The 22,717-nt window shown below is 44.6% G+C and overlaps 1 protein-coding gene and 1 pseudogene across 2 annotated transcripts in view; both read left to right on the top strand.

The window, feature by feature from the left end:
• The window catches only part of COASY (Coenzyme A synthase), a 634,994-nt gene that overhangs the window by 61,770 nt on the left and 550,507 nt on the right, over positions 1–22,717 (top strand). The gene's annotated exons all lie outside the window — the stretch shown is intronic.
• Positions 1,233–3,242, top strand: LOC309567378 (lamina-associated polypeptide 2, isoforms alpha/zeta-like; annotated as a pseudogene). The gene is made up of 2 exons: positions 1,233–1,833; positions 2,859–3,242. The product of its transcript is annotated as a lamina-associated polypeptide 2, isoforms alpha/zeta-like (transcript).

Raw genomic sequence — 22,717 nt, forward strand, 5'->3', positions numbered from 1 at the left:
TTGTGTTTCCTCCTCCATGGGGAGACACTGCATGGAACCAGTGTGTGGGGCTGCGCTCTCTCCAGGTGGAGCAGGGTGGACTTACCCCTTTTTTCGTGTTTTGTTGAGACCATCCCAGCACCCCTCCCTGAGGACAAAGGGGTTTTTCCGGAGCGGACGCCTTTTCGAGCTCAGGGGAGCAGAGCTTCGCCGGAGGGTCTCGCCTGTGCGCCGGGGGTCCGCTTGTGGGGCTGGTAGGCAGCTCGGGCGGATGTTTCTCTTCCGCATATCGGTCCCTGGTCCCGGCTGTCGGGGGACGTCAGTATCGGTAGGCGGGACTTCCGGCGGGGGCGTGGTGGCTTTGGTTCCAGCCACTAGCAGCGCAGAAGGCGGCAGCAGGTCAAGGGTCGGTGCTTCCGCTTCCGGTCTCCACAGGGGGACGCGGGAAGCGGACATTTAAATGCAATACATGCAGGGAGGATCTGACCAGCTTGCTGCAGGCTCTGCGATGGAGGACAGAACCGCAGCGTCGGTGGAAGCAGGCGCCGTCAGCACCGGCCCAGCCCAGGTAAGAGAGGTACAGGGGTGCCTCTTTTCTTTACTATTGGGCTTATAGGTTGTTTTGTTGTTCCTCCTTTGGAGCCTGCCCTGCAGTTGGAGGTATATGTCCTTAGGCTTGCAGGATTGTATGTATTGTCTGGGGGGGCTGTTTGTATTTTAATCAGCATGACTAAGTTAGTTATCTGATAGGTGGTTTCTGGTGTGTTTTCTCTTAGGTTAAAGCCACAGTTAAAGCCAGGGCTTCAGCATCTTCAAGGAAGTGCCCTTCTTGCAAAAATCCTCTTAAGGATACCTGGCCTAAACCACTTTGCAGAACATGTATAGCTGATTTGTTAAAAGAAGAAACAGCCCAACAGAGTAGTGATCTGTTTTCATCTGTTCAAGAGCTTAAGGATACTTTAACTTCTGTCCATTCCCTATTAGCTAGGGCAGTGATGGCGAACCTTGGCACCCCAGATGTTTTGGAACTACATTTCCCATGATGCTCATGCACTCTGCAGTGTAGCTGAGCATCATGGAAAATGTAGTTCCAAAACATCTGGAGTGCCAAGGTTCACCATCACTGAGCTAGGGGATCAGCCTCCCAGACAGATTCCCAGACAGAAGCACAGCAAAATGTATGGGCAATTTCTCAAGCATCCACCTCTAAGTCAGCTGAAGCTTATGACACAGAGGAAGAAAGGGCTAGTACTTTACTTTCCCTCAGAGATTCTGAGGAAGAAGTGGAAGAAGAGGAAGTGTCTAGAACGTCCAGATATAAATTAGCTTTAGAAGAAGTGGACGAACTCCTTAAAGCAGTATATACTACCTTGGAAATTCCGGAAGAAAAAGTACAGATGTCAGTACACGACAAAATGTACCAGGGTTTAGATCAAACCAAACATAGGGTGTTTCCGGTCCACAAGGTTCTTACGGATTCAATTAAAAGTGAATGGAAGAACCCTGAGAGGGCCCCCTTTTTCCTCCAAATCCCTAAAGAGAAGATTTTCTTTTGAGGATGATGTAGCACATCCCTGGAATAAAAAACCTAAAGTGGATGCGGCTTTTTCACAGGTTTCACGCCGAACAGATTTGGCGTTTGAGGACATGGGGATTTTGAAGGATGCTATGGACAAAAGGGCAGACTCCCTCCTTAAAAAGGCCTGGGATTCCTCTACATCCAGCCTTAGACCGGCCATGGCTTCCACAGTGGTAGCCAGAAACTTAGAATGCTGGTTAGATCAGCTCGGGGGGCATGTGGAGGCTGGAACGGCTAGGAAAGACCTTCTTGATTCCTTTCCACTGCTCATTAACCACTTAAGCCCCGGAAGATTTTACCCCCTTCCTGACCAGGGGTTTTTTTGCGATTTTTTTTTTTTATTTTTTTTACTGCGTGACGTTTAACGGACAATTGCGCGGTCGTGCGACGCTGTACCTAAACGAATTTGACGTCCTTTTTTTCCCACAAACAGAGCTTTCTTTTGGTGGTATTTGATCACCTGTGCGATTTTTTTGATCATGCGCTATAAACAAAAAAAGAGCGTCAATTTTGCAAAAATAACAATATTTTTCACATTTTTTTATATGAAATTCCCCAAAAAAAAATGTAAAAATCAAAATTTTTTAACATTTTCGGCCAATTTGTTTTATGCTACCTATGTTTGGTAAAAAAAATCGCAAAAAGCGTATTTTGATTGGTTTGCGCAAAAGTTATCGCGTTTACTAACAAAGGGAAAGATTTTTGTCATTTTTGGTGTTTTTTTTTTTAACGCGTAATGGCGGCGATCTGCGATTTTTTTTTCGGTACTGCGACATTGTGGCGGACAGATCGGACCCTTGACTGACATTTTTGACACTTTTGGGGGTACCAGTGACATTACTGCAGTAATCAGTGCTATACATATGCACTGTTACTGCAAAAATGACACTGGCAGGGAAGGGGTTAACTTTATTGGACAGGGAGGGGTTAAGTGTGTCCTAGGGGCGTGATTCTAACTGTGCAGGGACATTGCTATTGGTGTAAAAACAAAGATCAACGGTTCTACATAGTAGAACCGTCTGATCTTCATTTTTACACAGGGAGAACTGACAGGCGGCTTGTTTACATAAGCCGCTCTGTCTTTCTCCCTTCACAGGAGCGATCGTAGTGTGACTGGCGGACATCGAGTCCGCCGGTCACACGCACTGACTTGTCTGTGAACGAGCCGCGGCGGGCGCGCGCCCGCCCGCAATTGGCTCGCAAGTCAGTGACAGGCGAGTGACGTACCGATACGTCACTCTGCCTGGCCGGGGCTGACCGCCGCAGTATATAGTCGTGCGGCGGTCGGCAACCGGTTAAGGCCGTTAAATACATGGCTGATGCCTCAGCCGAATCAATTAGAATGGCAGCAAGGTTGTCGGCTCTGGTGAATTCAGCAAGACGTGCGATTTGGTTGAAAACTTGGATGGGTGACTCGGCCTCTAAGGCCAGACTCTGTGGTTTACCGTTTTCAGGAGACCTGCTCTTTGGTCCGGATTTGGAAACTATCCTGGATAGAACGGCGGATAAGAAAAAGGCTTTTCCTTCCAAGAAGAAACCACCACCAAAGAGAAATTTTCGTCCTTTTCAGCAAACCCAGAAAACTAGAGATCAGGACCAGAGAACAAAGTGGTCCTCACAGAGAGGAAGAGGAAGGGGTGGTATACTGTTTAAACCACCTGAGCAGTCTACAAAAACCAAGTGACATTCCTCTCCCGGTGGGGGGGAGATTGTTAAAGTTTCTCCCACAGTGGGAAGAAGTATCCTCAAGCCTTTTCGTAAAAAACATTGTGGCTCAGGGGTACAGTCTCGAATTCTCAAGAACCCCTCCAAGCAGGTTTTGGATGACTCCACTTCCAAGAGATCGGGAAAAGGCCTCTGCAATGATATCTCTGTTAAGAGTTGATTTCTCAAGAGGTCATCACCCAAGTTCCCAGGGGTCAGGAAGGTCAGGGGTTCTATTCACACATTTTTCTGGTGAAAAAGCCTTCGGGCAAGTATCAGTTGATTTTAAATCTAAAGATCTTAAACGAATCAATCAGATACAAGCATTTCAGAATGGATACCATTTATTCTGTAACCAAACTTCTGTCCCCAGGTTGCTTCATGGCTCTGGTGGATTTAAGGGACGCGTATCTGCATGTCCCGATAAATCTGTCCTATCAGAAATTTCTGAGATTGGCGGTCAATCTAGGAGATTCGGTCTGGCATCTTCAGTTCAGGGCCCTTCCCTTCGGTCTTTCCTCCTCTCCAAGGATATTCACCAAGGTGATGGCAGAAGCCCTGCAGCCTCTGAGACTGAGGGGGATCTCCATCATTCCATACCTGGACGATCTCCTGATTTTTGCAGATTCCAACAGTCAGTGCTTGTCGCACATTCAAGAAACAAGATTCCATCTAGAGAGACTGGGGTGGCTGCTAAATCTAGAGAAGTCCAATCTAGTTCCTTCCAAAAGGATAATGTTTTTGGGGTACACTTTAGACTCGGTTGTTCAAAAGGTTTTTCTACCTCAAGAGAAGATCTTAAAGGTACATGCTGCAGTCGCTCACATGCAGACCAATGTCCAGGTGTCAGTCCGATCCGCTATGGCAGCTCTGGGTCTACTCACCGCTTCCATTCCAGCGGTTCAGTGGACGAAGTTCCATTCCCGTCTCTTTCAGAGAGATATACTACAAAGTTGGTCACATCTGGAACCTCTGGAAAAATCCATCAAAATTTCCGAAAAAGCAAAAAGAGCTCTTTGGTGGTGGAGAGATACCAGGAATCTGGAGAAGGGTCTGATTTGGTCCTTCCCCCGGAACAAATGTCTGACCACAGACGCCAGCGCCTGGGGATGGGGAGCCCATCTAGATGGTCGGACAGTACAGGGGACCTGGTCCAAACTGGAATCCAGAAGGTCATCCAACTGGAGAGAGTTGAAGGCTATATTTCTGGGTCTTCAGGAGTTTCAGGAAATGATCAGGGGTCAACATGTACAGATCCTTTCGGACAACATAACAGCAGTGACTTGCGTTACAAAACAAGGAGGAACAAGGAGCAGAACTCTCTGTTTTGGCGATGCAGCTGCTTTCCTGGGCAGAACAAAATGTGGCCTCCCTAACAGCAATTCACCAAAAGGGTCACAGAATCTCCTAGCAGACCTGCTAAGCAGAAGGAGAGTGGTAGAGGCAGAATGGAGTCTGAATCAGGAGGTTTTCACGATGATTACAGTAGCTTGGGGGTTTCCCCAGATAGATCTGTTCGACAACCAACAAAACACCAAGGTTGCGAGATTCTTTTCCCTCCACAGGGAGGATCAGGCTTGGGGGCTGGATGCTCTAGCTCATCAGTGGGACTTCCCTCTGTGTTATGCATTCCCTCCTTTCCAGTTAATACCTCTGGTTCTAAGGAAATTCAAGGAAGAATCCACAGATCTAATTTTGATCACGCCCTTCTGGCCAAAAAGGCCTTGGTTTGCCCTGTTATTGAATCTGGCTTCAAAACCACCGTGGAAGCTTCCGTCCAGAAGAGATCTTCTGATTCAGGGGACCCTGTATCATCCGGAATCAGATCAACTTCAGTTGACGGCGTGGTTTCTGAGGAAGACCTCTTAAGATCCCGGGGTCTTTCTGAGAAACTCATTACCACCCTTCTCTTCAGCAGGAAGAAGGTTACCAGGGACATTTATATGAAGATTTGGAAAAAGTATAATTCATGGTGTTCCACGAAGAAGTATGAACTTTTGAATTCAATTTCAGTGCTGGAATTTCTCCATGAGGGAATGGAGATGGGCCTGGCAGCCAGCACCCTTAAAACCCAAGTGGCGGCACTTTCAGTTTTCTCTGAGAGAACCTTATCTCAAGAGACTTTAATTGTAAGATTCTTTAGGGCTTTAGCCTGCAATAGACCAGTAGCACTTAAGGTGTTCCCTAGATGGGACCTGTCCATTGTTTTACAGGGATTAACCAAGTTTCCGTTTGAACCTTTGGATGAAGTTCCTTTAACGAATTTAGTTCTGAAAACAATCTTTTTAATTGCTATCACCTCAGCCAGGAGAGTTAGTGAAATCCAGGCACTTTCAGTTGCGGATCCTTTTTTGTCAGTATTTCCGGATCGAGTAGTACTCCGTACAGATCCAGCTTTTCTTCCAAAGGTTGTATCCAATTTTCACCGTACCCAGGAAATTGTGCTCCCAACTGTAACCAAGGAGTTCAGGAAAACGAATGCTTTATTTGTGCTCTTTTTGGGCCCTCGTAAGGGTGAAAAAGCATCCAAAAGTACTTTGGGAAGATGGCTTAGATGGGCCATTGAACAAGCTTACTTGGCCCAGGGGGAAGAACCTCCAGAAGGTGTGGTGGCACATTCAACAAGGTCAGTGGCAACCTCATGGGCTGAAAGGGCTGGTGCTTCGCCTGAGCAGATTTGCAAAGCAGCTACCTGGTCGAGCTTTTCGACTTTCCTCAGACACTACAGATTGGATCTGTTGTAAGCCACGGATCAGGCTTTTGGCAGAAAGGTTCTGCAAGCTGTAGTCCCACCCTAGGTGTAAGTTACTCGCTTATCCTCTCCAGGTGCTATCCTGAAAGGCGGTTGGAGAAAACCTAAGTTAGACTTACCGGTGACGGTATTTCTAAGAGCCTTTCAGGACAGCAGCAACTACCCTCCCTGGTTTTTTATCTTTGTGTTATTTTATTAACAATATTAACCTGTGGTGGTTGTTATGTTTCATTATGTTTTCCAGCATGTCGGAGGATACCCTATAACTGAGGCATGGTGGAAGAGGTGGAGCTTTTAATCTTGCAGTGTTTCCTGTTGAAGTGGGTGGAGCTGCGCTGTCTCCAGGTGCTGTCCTGAAAGGCTCTTAGAAATAACGTCACTGGTAAGTCTAACTTAGGTTTTTGCTTTATTTTAAAACCCCAAATAAAATGTTTGGAATTAAAAAACTATTAGAAAAAATCACATTCTAAAAAACATCCCGCATGGGTGAACGGGTGCTTATTTAAAATGTAAATATATTGTACTACTTGGAGGCATAAAATATATCAATTCAGAGGCCTGCCTAGTATATGGGCCTATGCTGGTTCTACAATAAAAAATCAAAACCAAAAGATCAATAATTTATCATAAAAGAACTACTTCAAAGAATGCAGAGGAAGTAGAAGGAGCAGAGCAAACTCCAAATACCTCCTATGTGCTAGTCATTTATCCATTCTTAAAAATCACTAATGAAACAATTCACATAAAGTTCCACATTGAGACCTCTGGGATGGAGAACATCGGTGAGATATATCCAGTAGATTTCCCTACGTGATAACTCTCTCACCATGTTTGATCCCCTCCAATTGGGGTGTATCCTATCAATACCCCAAAATTTCAAACCCGAGGGGTCTTGGTTGTGCTTGAGTTTAAAATGCAAAGACACGCTGTGGTCCTTGTAACCTTTAATAATATTTATGTGTTCGGACACACGCTTGGATAACGTTCTTTTTGTGCGTCCGATGTACATCAGGCCACAAGTACATGCCAAGCAGTACACAACATGGGTGGTACAGCAAGAAATGCATTCTTTGATGTCAAACTGTTTGCCGTTGGCACTGGAGGTGAAGGAAGTCATACCTCTTAAGTGTGTCCTCACCTGACGACAGGTTATACACCTTCGGCAGGAGAAAAAAACCGTCTCTGTCCCAAAACATTTTGGGTTTTGTCGGTGGATCTATAATCTTTTTTAGCACCTTATCCCCAAAAGACGGGCCTTTCCTGTAAATAAATGTTGGAGCCTGTGGGATGACTTTACCCAATAGTTTGTCCATACAGAGGACACCCCAATGCTTCTTAAAAATATTTTCGATCTCTTTGTACTGTTCATTGTAATTTGTAATAAACCCCCACTCATGTCTTTTGTTTTCCTCCTTGATTTTGTCTTCCAGACAGTTATTTTGTGACAAATTCCCAACCTCCTGTATGGTGTTGTCAAGTTTGGAGGGGCTGTAGCCTTTTTCTACAAAACGAGTTCAGACTGCATCAGGTAGTCACCATCACTGGTACAATTCCTCCTAATGCGGAGGAACTGGCCCTTTGGAATGTTTTTTAGCCAGTTTGGATGGTGTCCACTGTACATAGGAAGATACCCGTTCCTATCCGTGGGCTTAAAGTACGCCTTAGTGCCCACTTTTCCATCCTGCAAAAACACTTCCACATCCAGATAGTGGATGCTTGTCTGACTCCAACTGAAATCCAATCAAATGTTGTTCTTGTTGCTATTTAGATGTTGCATAAATAGAAGCAAGGATTCTTCCGTTCCTCTCCAAATTAGGAACAAATCATCTATATATCTTTTATATGGAATCAATTCTGTTTTTTTGTCTCGGTAGATGAATCTGTCCTCCCACTCTCCCATGAAAAGATTAGCTAAGCTGGGAGCATACTTCGCCCCCATTGCTACGCCTCTTTTCTGGGTATAAAACTTCCCTCCAAACCAAAAATAATTGTGGGAGAGACAGTAAATCAACAAGTAACTCAAGAATCGTTTTTGGGGATCAGGGATATCTTCCCGTTGACTGAACGCCCAATTGAGGGCTAGAAGGGCATCATCATGTTGGATTACCGTGTATAGTGATGCCACATCGGCCGTCACCAAATACACGTCTCCTGTGTCCAATCCCTCTAAGCTTATCAAGGATTTCAGAAAATCTTTTGTATCCTTTAGGTATGATTTGGTCATTACCACGTTATCCTGCAAAAAATGGTCGAGATACTCGCCAGCTCTTGATGTGACCGAATTGATACTATTTACTATCGGTCTCGGTGGGGGATTATTAGCATCCTTATGGATCTTTGGGAGCGTGTAGATAGTTGGTACCCGGCTGCAGCTCGGGACCAAATATCTTTTCTCCTTTTTAGTGAGTATTCTACTGTCATAACCATAAGTGATCAGCTCGTTCAATTCCTTACGCGACAGCTTGGTTGGATCTCCCTCAAGCAGTTGGTATGTCTCCGAATCTGCGAGCATCTCGATCATCTGGTTATGATAGTACTCTCTCTGCATAATAACAACTCCCCCACCTTTATCTGCTGGGCGAATTATCACCTCCTGCTGTCTTTCTAAGGCTTCGAGACCCTCTTGGATATGTCTGGGATTGATATTCTTTTTTTGCTCAATCTGTTCCAAATCTCTCAGTAACAGCCTTTTAAAGACGTCTACACAGTGGTTTGATGGTTGTGCAGGATTGAAAAGAGACTTATTTTTCAATCCGCTGTCAACACCAACTGTGTAGGTTGGTTAACTAGCTAATTTAGGCCTGCTATCATTCAAATAGTACCTTTTCAAGTTGATAGAGACAAAAAAACAGAATTGATTCTATATAAAAGATATATAGATGATTTGTTCCTAATTTGGAGAGGAACGGAAGAATCCTTGCTTCTATTTATGCAACATCTAAATAGCAACAAGAATAACATTCGATTGGATTTCAGTTGGAGTCAGACAAGCATCCACTATCTGGATGTGGAAGTGTTTTTGCAGGACGGAAAAGTGGGCACTAAGGCGTATTTTAAGCCCACGGATAGGAACGGGTATCTTCCTATGTACAGTGGACACCATCCAAACTGGCTAAAAAACATTCCAAAGGGCCAGTTCCTCCGCATTAGGAGGAATTGTACCAGTGATGGTGACTACCTGATGCAGTCTGAACTCCTAAAAAAACGTTTTGTAGAAAAAGGCTACAGCCCCTCCAAACTTGACAACACCATACAGGAGGTTGGGAATTTGTCACAAAATAACTGTCTGGAAGACAAAATCAAGGAGGAAAACAAAAGACATGAGTGGGGGTTTATTACAAATTACAATGAACAGTACAAAGAGATCGAAAATATTTTTAAGAAGCATTGGGTTGTCCTCTGTTTGGACAAACTATTGGGTAAAGTCATCCCACAGGCTCCAACATTTATTTACAGGAAAGGCCCGTCTTTTGGGGATAAGGTGCTAAAAAAGATTATAGATCCACCGACAAAACCCAAAATGTTTTGGGACAGAGCCGTTTTTATTCGCCTGCCGAAGGTGTATATCCTGTCGTCAGGTGAGGACACACTTAAGAGGTATGACTTCCTTCACCTCCAGTGCCAACGGCAAACAGTTTGACATCAAATAATGCATTTCTTGCTGTACCACCCATGTTGTGTACTGCTTGGAATGTCCTTGTGGCCTGATGTACATCGGACGCACAAAAAGAACGTTATCCAAGCGTGTGTCCGAACACATAACAAATATTATTAAAGGTTACAAGGACCACAGCGTGTCTTTGCATTTTAAACTCAAGCACAACCAAGACCCCTCGGGTTTGAAATTTTGGGGTATTGATAGGATACACCCCAATTGGAGGGGATCAAACATGGTGAGAGAGTTATCACGTAGGGAAGCCTACTGGATATATCTCACCGATGTTCTCCATCCCAGAGGTCTCAATGTGGAACTTGATGTGAATTGTTTCATTAGTGATATTTAAGAATGGATAAATGACTAGCGCATAGGAGGTATTTGGAGTTTGCTCTGCTCCTTCTACTTCCTCTGCATTCTTTGAAGTAGTTCTTTTATGATAAATTATTGATCTTTTGGTTTTGATTTTTTATTGTAGAACCAGCATAGGCCCATACACTAGGCAGGCCTCTGAATTGATATATTAAAATAAAGCAAAAATACTTTATGCAAAATATTTTATGTAAAATGAAACATCTGATGTACTTTTACATGTATTTTACATGGATTGTATGCAGCCATTTTAACCATTTTAATGTTGTTCTACCATGGGAGCCAGGTATCTGTATGAATAGTACATATACATGTAAGATGGGGGCTCACCATGGTAAGATCACATCATGGGATAGGAACATATGGGTATGCCAATTTGAACATGCCATCTGCTTCGTGTCATCGTATAGAATGCGATGTTGAAATGGTTACTGTAGTCATCATTGATGCAGATGTAATTTTATATAATCAATATGTTACAGAATAAGCATACATATATGTTGATTGACGGTGTCTTTGTGATTATGGGCTCCGTTATCAATGAGTGCCGATGACGCCTATACTCCGCTGCGGATGAGAGACTGCGGAAGGGGTTAACGTTTGGCGGAGGTACGAGATAAATGGGAGTGACGTGACCGCGCAAGCACGCTCTCCGTTGAAGTCCTCTGACGAAACGCGTTAGGGCGGTGACTTGCGCGGTCACCTTGGCAACAGGACGCTGCACGACCTCGAGGTCTGGCACTTCCGGGACGCCGACAAGCGAGCGGAGGTCCGGTAAGCGGTCGGCAGTGACCGTAGCGCCATTTGTTTTACTACATGCTGTTTTGGATTTGATATGATGTGAGTGTAATGGGTGAAGGGGGGAAGATATGAATAAAGGTGCATGCTCGTTTTTGCAAACGGTATTGCCCTATGGGGTTTGTTTCTGCTCCCTCCTTATGCACCATATCTATTGGAGATTTTTATTGGCATGATCGGCTCCTTCAGAGATCGGATTGCAGAGAGAGAGAGTCCAGGCAGGATTAGTTCTACAGGCTTTTATCCTAGAACCTTCTGGTAAGCGTGTTAACTCAGGTGTCCCACGAATGGTGAGGTGGAGGTATACACCGGGCAACGCTATGTGAAGAACATTGTTCTATTATACCCACATACAATACTGGTGGTGATGGACTCTTCTATTGCACGGACTCTGATTTTATTGTTTTAAACCAATTTTATATTGATACTTCATGCGGATTATCTGAGTCGCCAGACCCTGGACCAGGGAGAATGATCCCTTCACCCGGATGTCTTCCAGATGTTGTGCGCGAAGTGGGGTTCACCAGATGTGGACCTGTTCGCGTCTCGTCTAAACAACAAGGTGGAAAGGTTCGTGGCAAGGACGCGCGATCCTCGGGCGATCCTCAGGCGGACGTCTCGGACGCGTTAGTGGCGCCCTGGCATCAGTATCGTCTGATGTATGCCTTCCCGCCGATTCAGCTGCTGTCCAGGCTCCTTCGCAGGTTAGCCTCGGAACCGCACACGGTGATTCTGGTGGCACCGCACTGGCCTCGCCGGTCTTGGTACGCAGACCTCGTCAATCTGGCAGTCGACGCTCCGTGGCGCCTGCCGCTTCGAGAAGACCTTCTGTCTCAAGGGCCGATATTCCATCCTGCTTTACGGTCGCTGGCTTTAACGGCCTGGCTGTTGAAAGCCAGGTCCTAAAGGATAGAGGTCTTTCCCCTGAGGTCATCCCCACTTTAATCAAGGCTAGAAAAGCCTCTTCGGGAAAGATTTACTACCGTACTTGGAAAGCATACTTTGCCTGGTGTGAGTCCAGGGGGTATTCCCCTCGCTCATACTCGGTGTCGAGAGTGTTCCTCCAAACTGGAGTGGACCAGCGTTTGGCGCTGGCCACGATTAAGGGCCAGATTTCTGCGCTGGCCGTTCTTTTTCAGCGCCCTGTGGCGTCGAACTCGTTGATCCGCACCTTTGTTCAAGGGGTGCGCCATTTGGCCCCTCCTCGGAGGGAACCTTTGCCTCCGTGGGACTTGAACCTTGTTCTGTCCGCGTTGCAACATGCTCCCTTTGAAAAGATCAGGGAGATCTCGTTGCCTCTGTTGTCCAAAAAGGTGGCCTTTTTGGTGGTGATCACTTCGGCTCGCAGGGTGTCGGAGCTGGCGGCTTTGTCCTGCAGCTCTCCCTACTTGGTGGTTCACAAGGATAAGGTGGTCTTGCGACCTAACCCGTCCTTTCTGCCGAAAGTGATCTCGGATTTTCACCTTAATGAAGAAATTGTCTTGCCTTCGCTCTGTGCGAAGCCAAAGCATCCTAAGGAGGTTGCTTTACATTCCTTGGATGTTGTCAGGGCGATCAGGGTCTACCTGTCGTCCACTCAGCCTTTTCGCAAGTCGGATTCCCTCTTTGTCCTTCCTGAGGGACCTCGGAAGGGCATGGCGGCGTCGGCTGCGACTATCGCCAAATGGATTAGACAAACCATTGTGCAGGCCTATGCCTTGAAGGGGGAGGTTCTTCCCTTCCCTGTGAAAGCGCACTCTACCAGGTCTTTAAGTACGTCTTGGGCTTTCCGGCATCAGGCTTCTGTGACCCAGGTGTGTAAGGCGGCGACTTGGTCGTCCGTTCACACCTTCTTGAAGTTTTATAAGGTGGATGTTCAGGCATCGGCCGATGCCTCCTTTGGCCGTAAAGTTCTCAGTGCGGCAGTGCCTTAGAGACCCTTGTTTTTGGGTCCTTGGCTGTTGGGGTGTTTTACCCCTGGGTTACTTGTTTTTCCAGGGTTGTTGCTCCTGTTGAGCATGTTTTCCTGTTGCCCAGTTGGTTCTCTTACTGTGTGTAAGGTTCCTTTCTCTGATGTGGGTACTGTGTTGCTTTTTCTGCGGCTGCGTCTCCCACCCCTCAGGTCTACACTGCTTTGGGACATCCCATTGGTGAAGACTTGTGAGTGGGCGGCGACTGTCGGAGGACGTAAGAGAAAACGGAATTTTTGTAAAATCTTACCGTAAAATTCCTTTCTCTGAGTCCTCCGACAGTCGCCGCCCCCGCCCCTCTTTTGGGGTTTTTGTGTACTCTACTGCTATGCTACCAAAACTGAGTTGGGAATGCTGGTGCAGGGAGGTATTGATTAAGGGGACAGCCCCTAGGGGTGTGTGTATGCTAAAAGCTTTTGTTATTAACAAATCTTGTGCCTAGCTACTCCTGCGGAGCAAAGGTCAATACCCATTGGTGAAGACTTGTGAGTGGGCGGCCACTTACGGTAAGATTTTACAAAAATTCCGTTATTTTAAATTTCAGCTTTTTTCCTGAAATTTCTGCCCTAAAATTTAGGTGCGTGTTATACGCCGGCGCGTGTTATACGCAGATAAATACGGTAGCTTGTAAAGACATTACACTTTCTCATCTCAATTGCCTTTTATTTTATAACATACCAGAAATACAAGCTCCCCTTATGCAATTGATCCACACTATATGTGTTGCTACACTTGGGACTATAGCTTTCCATTGGAAGAGAGATTCTGTACCATTCTCACAGATTATATCAAGAATCAAACAAATTATACTCATGGAAAATATCTTTCACGCAATGAATAATACTAAAAAAACATTTTGATCTTAAATGGAATCCATGTTTTTTTTTACAAAAATTCACCAAATGCATAGAATACATGCCAATACATTACCATATTACACCCTAGTTTTGTTCTGTTCCTCCTTTTTTTTTTTTCTCCTATTGTTTCTTTATATTGTACATTTGATATGCATATGTAAGTCAAAAGTTTTTTTTTTTTTTAACAATACATTGTTTTTACTATGTGAAATATTGCTCTATTTTTCAAGCCTTGTCAATTTTTTATCATGCTATGCGATCTTTGTATTACAAATGATTTTTATTTCAATAAAAGTTTGTAATAATAAAAAAATAATAATAATAATTATTGTGCCACAAGGCTGATAAATTTTGATAAACTATTTTATAGTGCTATGTGCCACATACATTTAGCTGTGTCAAAAATATAAATAATGAATGTAAAAATATATTGATGTAAAAAAATAAAATAAATATACTGTGTGTGTGTGTGTGTGTGTGTGTGTGTGTATATATATATATATATATATATATATATATGTACCATTGGAATCCCTAAATTTTCAATTATTTAGGGGGCTATCAACATTGTCCCTATAACTTAATATATGCTGCTCAAAAAATTAAAGGAACACTTTTTTTAAACCAAATATAGCATCACGTCAAACAAGCTCCTGGGGTATTGATCTGGTCAATTCAGTAGCAGAGGGTTTTGTTAATCAGATTCAGCTGCTTAGACTAGATGGGCAATGATGAGACATCCTCCGAAACAGAACAGTTTTACAGGTGGAGGCCACTGACATTTTTTTCCCCACTCACCTTTTCTGACCGTTTTTCAATAGTTTTGCATTTGGCTAGGGTCAGTGTCACTACTTCTAGCTTGAGGCAAGACCTGGAACCTATAGAGGTTGCACAGGCATTCCAACTCCTCCAGGATGGCACATCAATAAATGCCATTGCCAAAAGATTTGCTGTGTCTCCCAGGACAGTCTCAAGAGCATGGAGGAGATTTCAGGAGATAGGCCTTTACTCTAGGAGAGCTGGGCAGGGCGGTAGAAGGTCCTTAACCCATCAGCAGGACCGGTATCTGCTCCTTTTGTGCAAGGAGGAACAGGAGGAGCACTGCAAGAGCCCCACAAAATGACTTCCAGCAGGCCACTGGTGTAAATGTCTCTGACCAAACTAGGGCTGAACGATATTCGGTTTTCACATCAACATCGCGATGTGAGCGATAGTCACATCGCCGGAACATGCGATGGTGTAGGGAAGTATCGCAGGTTAAGAAGACACTGTGGAAGGCAGAGAAGTCGGGACTCACAGTGAGTAGAAGAACACAGCCTGACATCCGTCCCCGCTCAATCAGGAGAACTAGCTCCAGGGCAGACTGAACATGTCAGGGGCATGTATCTCCTCTGACAAGGAAGTGAAGCTCTCACATAGTTATAGTTATTAGCGGCCGCTCCCCCCGCCCGGTGTCAGATCAGATCTCATTCACAGTCCCGCTGAGCTGACAGGAGGGATCACATAGTTCTATCTATAAGCGGCCTGCCTGGTATGTCCCTTCATTAATGCAGAGATCATAGTAGTAGGGACGTCATTGAGAGGCGGGCGGCTGGCCAGAGGCGGGACTTTTAAAACCTGCCCTGCGCTGCGCCCTCCTCCTTCCTCACGGCGGCCATATTAATTTCGGCACTGTTAACCCATTATCGGCCGAAATTTCGGTGCATCCCTAATTATAACACATATAACACATACAGTGGGTACGAAAAGTATTCAGACCCCCTTACATTTTTCACTCTTTGTTATATTGCAGCCATTTGCTAAAATCATTTAAGTTCATTCTTCTTCCTCATGAATGTACACATAGCACCCCATACTGACAGAAAAACACAGAATTGTTGACATCGTTGCAGATTTATTAAAAAAGAAAAACTGAAATATCACATGGTCCTAAGTATTCAGACCCTTTGCTTTGACACTCATATATTTAACTCAGGTGCTTTCCATTTCCTCTGATCATCCTTGAGATGGTTCTACACCTTCATTTGAGTCCAGCTGTGTTTGATTATACTGATTGGACTTGATTAGGAAAGCCACACACCTGTCTATATAAGACCTTCCAGATCACAATGCATGTCGGAGCAAATGAGAATCATGAGTTCAAAGGAACTGCCTGAAGAGCTCAGAGACAGAATTGTGGCAAGGCACAGATCTGGCCAAGGTTACAAAAAGATTTCTGCTGCACTTAAGGTTCCTAAGAGCACAGTGGCCTCCATAATCCTCAAATGGAAGACGTTTGAAACGACCAGAACCCTTCCTAGAGCTGGCCGTCCGGCCAAACTGAGCTATCGGGGGAGAAGAGCCTTGGTGAGAGAGGTAAAGAAGAACCCAAAGATCACTGTGGCTGAGCTCCAGAGATGCAGTCAGGAGATGGGAGAAAGTTGTAGAAAGTCAACCATCATTGAAGCCCTCCATCAGTCGGGGCTTTATGGCAGAGTGGCCCGACGGAAGCCTCTCCTCAGTGTAAGACACATGAAAGCCTGCATGGAGTTTGCTAAAAAACACCTGAAGGACTCAAAGATGGTGAGAAATAAGATTCTCTGGTCTGATGAGACCAAAATAGAACTTTTTGGCCTTAATTCTAAGCGGTATGTGTGGAGAAAACCAGGCACTGCTCATCACCTGTCCAATACAGTCCCAACAGTGAAGCATGGTGGTGGCAGCATCATGCTGTGGGGGTGTTTTTCAGCTGCAGGGACAGGACGACTGGTTGCAATCGAGGGAAAGATGAATGCGGCCAAGTACAGGGATATCCTGGACAAAAACCTTCTCCAGAGTGCTCTGGACCTCAGACTGGGCCGAAGGTTTACCTTCCAACAAGACAATGACCCTAAGCACACAGCTAAAATAACGAAGGAGTGGCTTCACAACAACTCCGTGACTGTTCTTGAATGGCCCAGCCAGAGCCCTGACTTAAACCCAATTGAGCATCTCTGGAGAGACCTAAAAATGGCTGTCCACCAACGTTTACCATCCAACCTGACAGAACTGGAGAGAATCTGCAAGGAGGAATGGCAGAGGATCCCCAAATCCAGGTGTGAAAGACTTGTTGCATCTTTCCCAAAAAGACTCCTGGCTGTATTAAATCAAAAGGGGGCTTCTACTAAATACTGAGCAAAGGGTCTGAATACTTAGGACCATGTGATATTTCAGTTTTTCTTTTTTAATAAATCTGCAACAATGTCAACAATTCTGTGTTTTTCTGTCAGTATGGGGTGCTATGTGTACATTCATGAGGAAGAAGAATGAACTTAAATGATTTTAGCAAATGGCTGCAATATGACAAAGAGTGAAAAATGTAAGGGGGTCTGAATACTTTTCGTACCCACTGTATAATAATTATGAAACATTCATAATTTCTTTATCATCTCCCCCCCTAATTATACTCATTTATGACCCGCTCATCAGCATCCTGGCTTCCCAGATTTTACCAAGATCCATCCTTGAATTCGTCATCATCAGACTCTGAACCAAATCCAGAGTATAGTTCGTTTGAGTTCCCTTGTAAGTACATAGTCTTTGTCAAAGAGGAGTCCTCGAACACAGGGAATGCAACAGCAACCACACACAGTTAGCACTGTGGCGGCCATTATTATTGAAATCAATGCATTTTTCACCAGTTCACCCCACCTACCGAACCAAGTCTCAAAGAGTCATGTTTTCCACCCCAGAATTTTCTGCTAGTTCCTCAGATAGCATCTGCAATCCTTGCAGAGCCCTCATTATGCTACCATCAGGAGCTGTATTGTTAGGAATGAAGGTGCAACAAAAGTTCCACACATCTTACACACACCTCCTTTTTCTGCCAGCAGCATATCGAGAGCAATACGATTCTGCCAGGCTACCAACGAAGTTGCATCCAGTTGGCTGGCTAGTCCTTTAAGAGCGTCTAGGGTATAGTTCACAAACCTTTGGTTATAGTAGATGTAATTGATCAGGTTAACATTCTTGTTGGGCTGTACCCATAGGAAGATGAAGGTGAGTCCGGCTAATACTTGGTTCTGTGCTTTGAACTCATCAGGGACTCCTCGTGGCACTCCGATGGAATCAACATAGACTCGGTTGTCAAACGATCCTCGAGGTGTTTCTCTTTTCATGCGAAAGTGGTGCTTCTCCAACCGAGTTATTTTTACTTCAGCGCCTACAGGTATCATATAGAAGGGAAGAAGCAAGTGTGTTAAAGCACAGCTCCCTTTCCACCTGGGAGGGAGTTTAGGCCTAAGCTTTATATCCCCGCATAACCACCATACATCAGCTAATTGCTTCTCCTGATGTGTCTGTTGGTAATGTGAATTTGTGATAGGTACGTTCTGGGGGCAGTAAGACGAGGGTAGCTCCCCTACTTGTTATCCTGTCTCATCAGTACCGATGAAACAAGTAAAATTTCCCGGAACTACTCTAATGGGGGCACACTCCACATTTTATGTTTCAATGTTTTTATTGACGTTTTTTGGTAAAGAAAAGTGTTAACAGTGCACTAGGAGCCAACGTGGCTCAATTATTTCTTACGTATACAGTAAATATCTCAGAAAACAAGACATACATTGGTGCCAATGCAAAAAAAGAAAAAAAAACACACAGAAGCAAAATGGGCAGTCAATAAGACTGCAACCTAAAACGTAAACTTAAGTTAGGCATCCAACCAACAGTGTGAAAGCACATCGACACATAGACAGACAGACAGCGCCCCCGCTATTACATCCTACAGGACCGACGGTCCGGGCCCGACCCTCGAATGGCGCCCCTACGGGAACTCACTGCGCCCTTCCAGAGGGGACGAACCCCAATCCCGACCCCTGTATCAAATCCTCCACTAGTGGGGGGCACAGCCTGTCGTCCGTGCACTGTCAAAAAAAAAAAAATACCAGAAATTAAGAGAAAAAAGAAAAGATAGATAGAGGGAAAGGGACCAGACTGGGGGAAAAGGAGGAAACCGCAGAGGAGAGCAGCAGGAATGGAAGAGTGAAAGAGAAGAAAGAAAGAGACATCGGCGGCTATGGGGAAAATAGAAAGTCAAGGGTCGACATCCAGGCCCCGCCCCCCCCACCGGGGGAAATTCCCCCCGCAACAACTCATCCAAGGCTACCAAGGCACCCAAGCACCCCTATGAGGGGCCCACCAGGTACCTTATCCAGGGGTCCCAAATCTTGTCAAACATGCGCATCCTATCATTCAATATTGCCACCATCCGTTCATTTAACATGATCCAGGTCAGTTTGGCTTTCAAGAGCTCAAATGGCACCACTGGGGTTCGCCATGAGCGGGCTATGGCTATTTTAGCGGCTGTGAACACAAAGGCAATGAGGCGCTTAGCGGGCTTAGTTGCTCCCTCCACTGGTTTACCCAGAAGAGCATTATGGGGGTCTTTCTCTAAATTGACTTGAGTCAAGGAGTAAACAAAATTGTAGACTCGGATCCAAAATCGGCGGACTTTCGGGCAAGTCCACCACGTGTGGAGCACCGTGCCCGCCTGGCCACATCCCCGAAAACAATTGGGGGATGCAGTGCTCACCGCCGCCGCCAACCTGACCGGAACCATGTACCAACGCAAAAACACCTTAAAGTTTGCTTCTATCAAGGAAGTATTAAGTATAGATCTAGAGTTAAACTGTGCGAACACTCCACATTTTAGTTGCCGGGTATAACTCCTGCTCATTTTTGCACTGGTCATCTGTTACATTCTCTTTAAACATCATTATTATGCACGTCAAATCTGTTTCGTCAGCCAGAAAGGGGACTGTTGCTAAGTAGGGTCGTGAGTTGGCACATGAAATACAATTTCCCTGCTCCTTACTTTTAGTGGTCCATCTAACCCATTCTATCTATTCATTCTTATCTCCATATCCTGTTTCAATACTTAGTTGTTCTTTGTAGGTAAAATCTGTTTTAAATAGGTATTCAGATTTAGTATCAGGAAGATTTAAGTCGGGGTTTACTGGGAGTGGTGTTGGAGGAGTATTAGGTGTGACTTGGATTCTTATTCTCATCAAAATGTCTGATCCGTAGTTCCATGGGACAGCTATTCCTAAACCATAATCTCCAGAGTCAGTGCTTTTAGGATTTTTTAAGGTTACAGTCAAAAGGTTATGGTTATAGCCCGGGTAAATAAATTGACTTATTGACAGTCTGGATACCGAATCCTTTTTACTCTCAGGGACTACAACACCTTTGTTATAATATCCTAACTTATCTGTTGTCCACCATACATTACTCCAGGATGAACAGATGGGGTCTCCGCACAGATATCTATCATATTTTTTACTATTATACCTTAAATTCCAATTACTGGGGCAGTAGTTAATGCTACAGATATCCATTCGCATCATTGTGGTAACCCCCTCATTGACCGTCATAGTATATACTCCATCTTTGTCCCCTCTTCTTATCTCTCTTTTTGTCATTCTTGACTTTACCCTGTTGACCCACTGAGGGGAGTTGATGTCCAAGAGTATCAATATCAGTGCTATAATCCCTCCGACTACCATTCCACCTAATAAGATCCTACCTATCCATGTCTTAGTAAAATACCCAGGTTCCAACAGCTGTCTTTCCCTAAGCTGTTTTATTGCCCCTATGAGCCTATCTTGTTCCATTTTCTTCACCGGGTTTGAGACGAGTGGTCCCTATTGGAGTCACCCCCCTTTGTAGCCGGACTTAGAATCAAGGCTCTGTGGGCGCTCCCTCTTCTGACCCTAGATACTTTGCTTTCTTGCAATGTGATAGATGTATCCAAGGTACTCTTTCTGCTACTTTTACAGCGGTGGATGTAGACAATAGTACCTGATAAGGCCCTTCCCACCTTGGATCTGACCACTGTTTTCTCTTGATTATTTTGATCCACACCCAATCCCCTGCTCTGCCGGAGTTTCTTGACCTGTAAGAGAGTTTGGAGACAATATTTCCTTAGATGTTAACAGTTTTCTCATATAGTTTGCTAGTTCACAATCAATTTCCTCATCTTCCCTAACAAATGGCCTAAGTTGTGGGATATAGTATGCTCTCCCGTACAATATCTCATAAGGTGTCAACCCCCTCGCTGTGGGAGTTACTCTCATGCTTAGCAAGGCTATTGGCAGACACTGTATCCAGTTTTTACCAGTCTCTTCCATTAATTTTCTCAATTTACCCTTCAAAATACCATTATGTCTTTCTACGGTACCTGCAGACTGTGGGTGATAGACACAATGGTTTTTTAAGTCAATACTGTACCATTTGCCGATTTGCTGTATTGTCTGATTCACAAAATGAGAACCATTATCACTGTAAATGATGGAAGGGATCCCAAACCTGGGAACTATTTCCTTTATGATTACCTTGGCCACTGACTGCCCATCAGGGTGTGTCAGGGGAAAGCTTTCCACCCATTTTGTGTGTAAATCAACTATTAGGCAAAATTTCTTATTTTCGCATTTGTTCAGTTCAATAAAATCCATACATATCGTGTGAAAGGGGTAAGGAGGCTTAGGGAACCGACCTCGTAGAGGTCGAAGTGCCCCCTGCACATGATACCTATTGGACGTTGAACATGTCAAACAAAAACTTTTTGAGTAATTAGCGAAACCATACGTTGTGAACACTTTGTTAACCATCTGTACCATCCCCCCTTTTGAGACATGGCTTTGCCCATGACTCAATAAGGCTGCATATCTAAACAAGGAGGAAGGCAAGATAGGTTTGCCTTCCATGCTTGTGTAGATACCTTTCGCCTGTGTCGCTCCTTTTGATAACCATTTTTGTTTTTCGCTTTCAGGTGCTGTTCTCTGCATTTCTGTCAGCCAGGTCTCCTCTATTGTTTTCTGTATTTCTACTGGTTTAGCAAGATAGGAGTGTGTTTCCTGTTTACCTCCAGCTGCCTCTTTCGCTGCCTTGTCTGCTAAGGCATTCCCTTGTGTGATAGGATCTGTCCCTTTCTTATGGGCTGCACACTTACATATAGCTACTTGAGCTGGCTGCTGTACACTGTCTAATAAGGCTAAGATGAGGTCCCTATGTTGGATAGGTTTGCCTGTTGATGTGACCATGCCCCTATTTTTCCATTGCTGTGCGAATACATGTATAGTGGAGAACGCATACGGACTATCTGTATATATATTCACCTTTTTCCCTTTACCCAGGTCACATGCCCTGGTTAACGCTATGATCTCTGCTTGTTGAGCTGAATATGAATTGGGTAATTTACCTGTTTCAACAATCTGGTTATGTGTTACCATGGCATAGCCCGTTTGGTTTGTACCTATATCATTCTTTTTGCTGGATCCATCAACAAAATACGTAATATCAGCATTATCAAGTGGTACATTTGTGAGATCTTTTCTTGGAAGTATTCTTTCATCAATTTGGGCTATACAATTGTGTGGTTCTCCTTCAACAGGTGTAGGCATAAGTGTGGAAGGGTTCAGTGTAGTACATCTTTCAATGGTAATATGGGGTTGAACTAAAAGAGTGGTCATGCATGACAGATGCCTTGCTGGAGACAAGTAGGAAATTTTGTCCTGCAGCAAAAATCCTGAAATTGCATGTGGAACCCTCAAGACGAGGGGGTGAAAGAGAACTATCGTGGCTGAAGACTTAATGGCCATTGAGGCTGCTACAACAGCTTGGACACAGTGGGGTAAACTATGTGCACTGGATCCAACCTGGTAGAGTAAAATGCAATTGGTTTGTGCTTATCACCATATACCTGAGTGAGGACAGAGGTCATCTACCCATCCTTACAATCTACTGTTTGATAGAAAGTCTTTTTGTAGTTGGGAAATCCAAGAACCGCTGACCCCACAATCAATTGTTTAATCTTAGTAAAGGCTTCCTCTGCCTCTGAAGTCCATTGTATTTTGTCTCTAGCTGACATTGGAGTGCTATGAATCAGTTCAGCTAAGGGAGCTATTTCTGTTGCATAGTTTGCTATCCAAGACCTGCAAAAATTAGCCATTCCAAGAAAAGGCATCATTTCCTTCTTAGTGCGTGGTCTAGGAACCTGAAGTATAGCCGTCTTACGGCCGTCATCCAGATGCCTACCTTCCTGTGATATAGTAT

Source organism: Pelophylax lessonae (assembly GCF_965119305.1).
Source record: "Pelophylax lessonae genome assembly, chromosome: 11".
NCBI classification, from domain to species: Eukaryota; Metazoa; Chordata; class Amphibia; order Anura; family Ranidae; genus Pelophylax; species Pelophylax lessonae.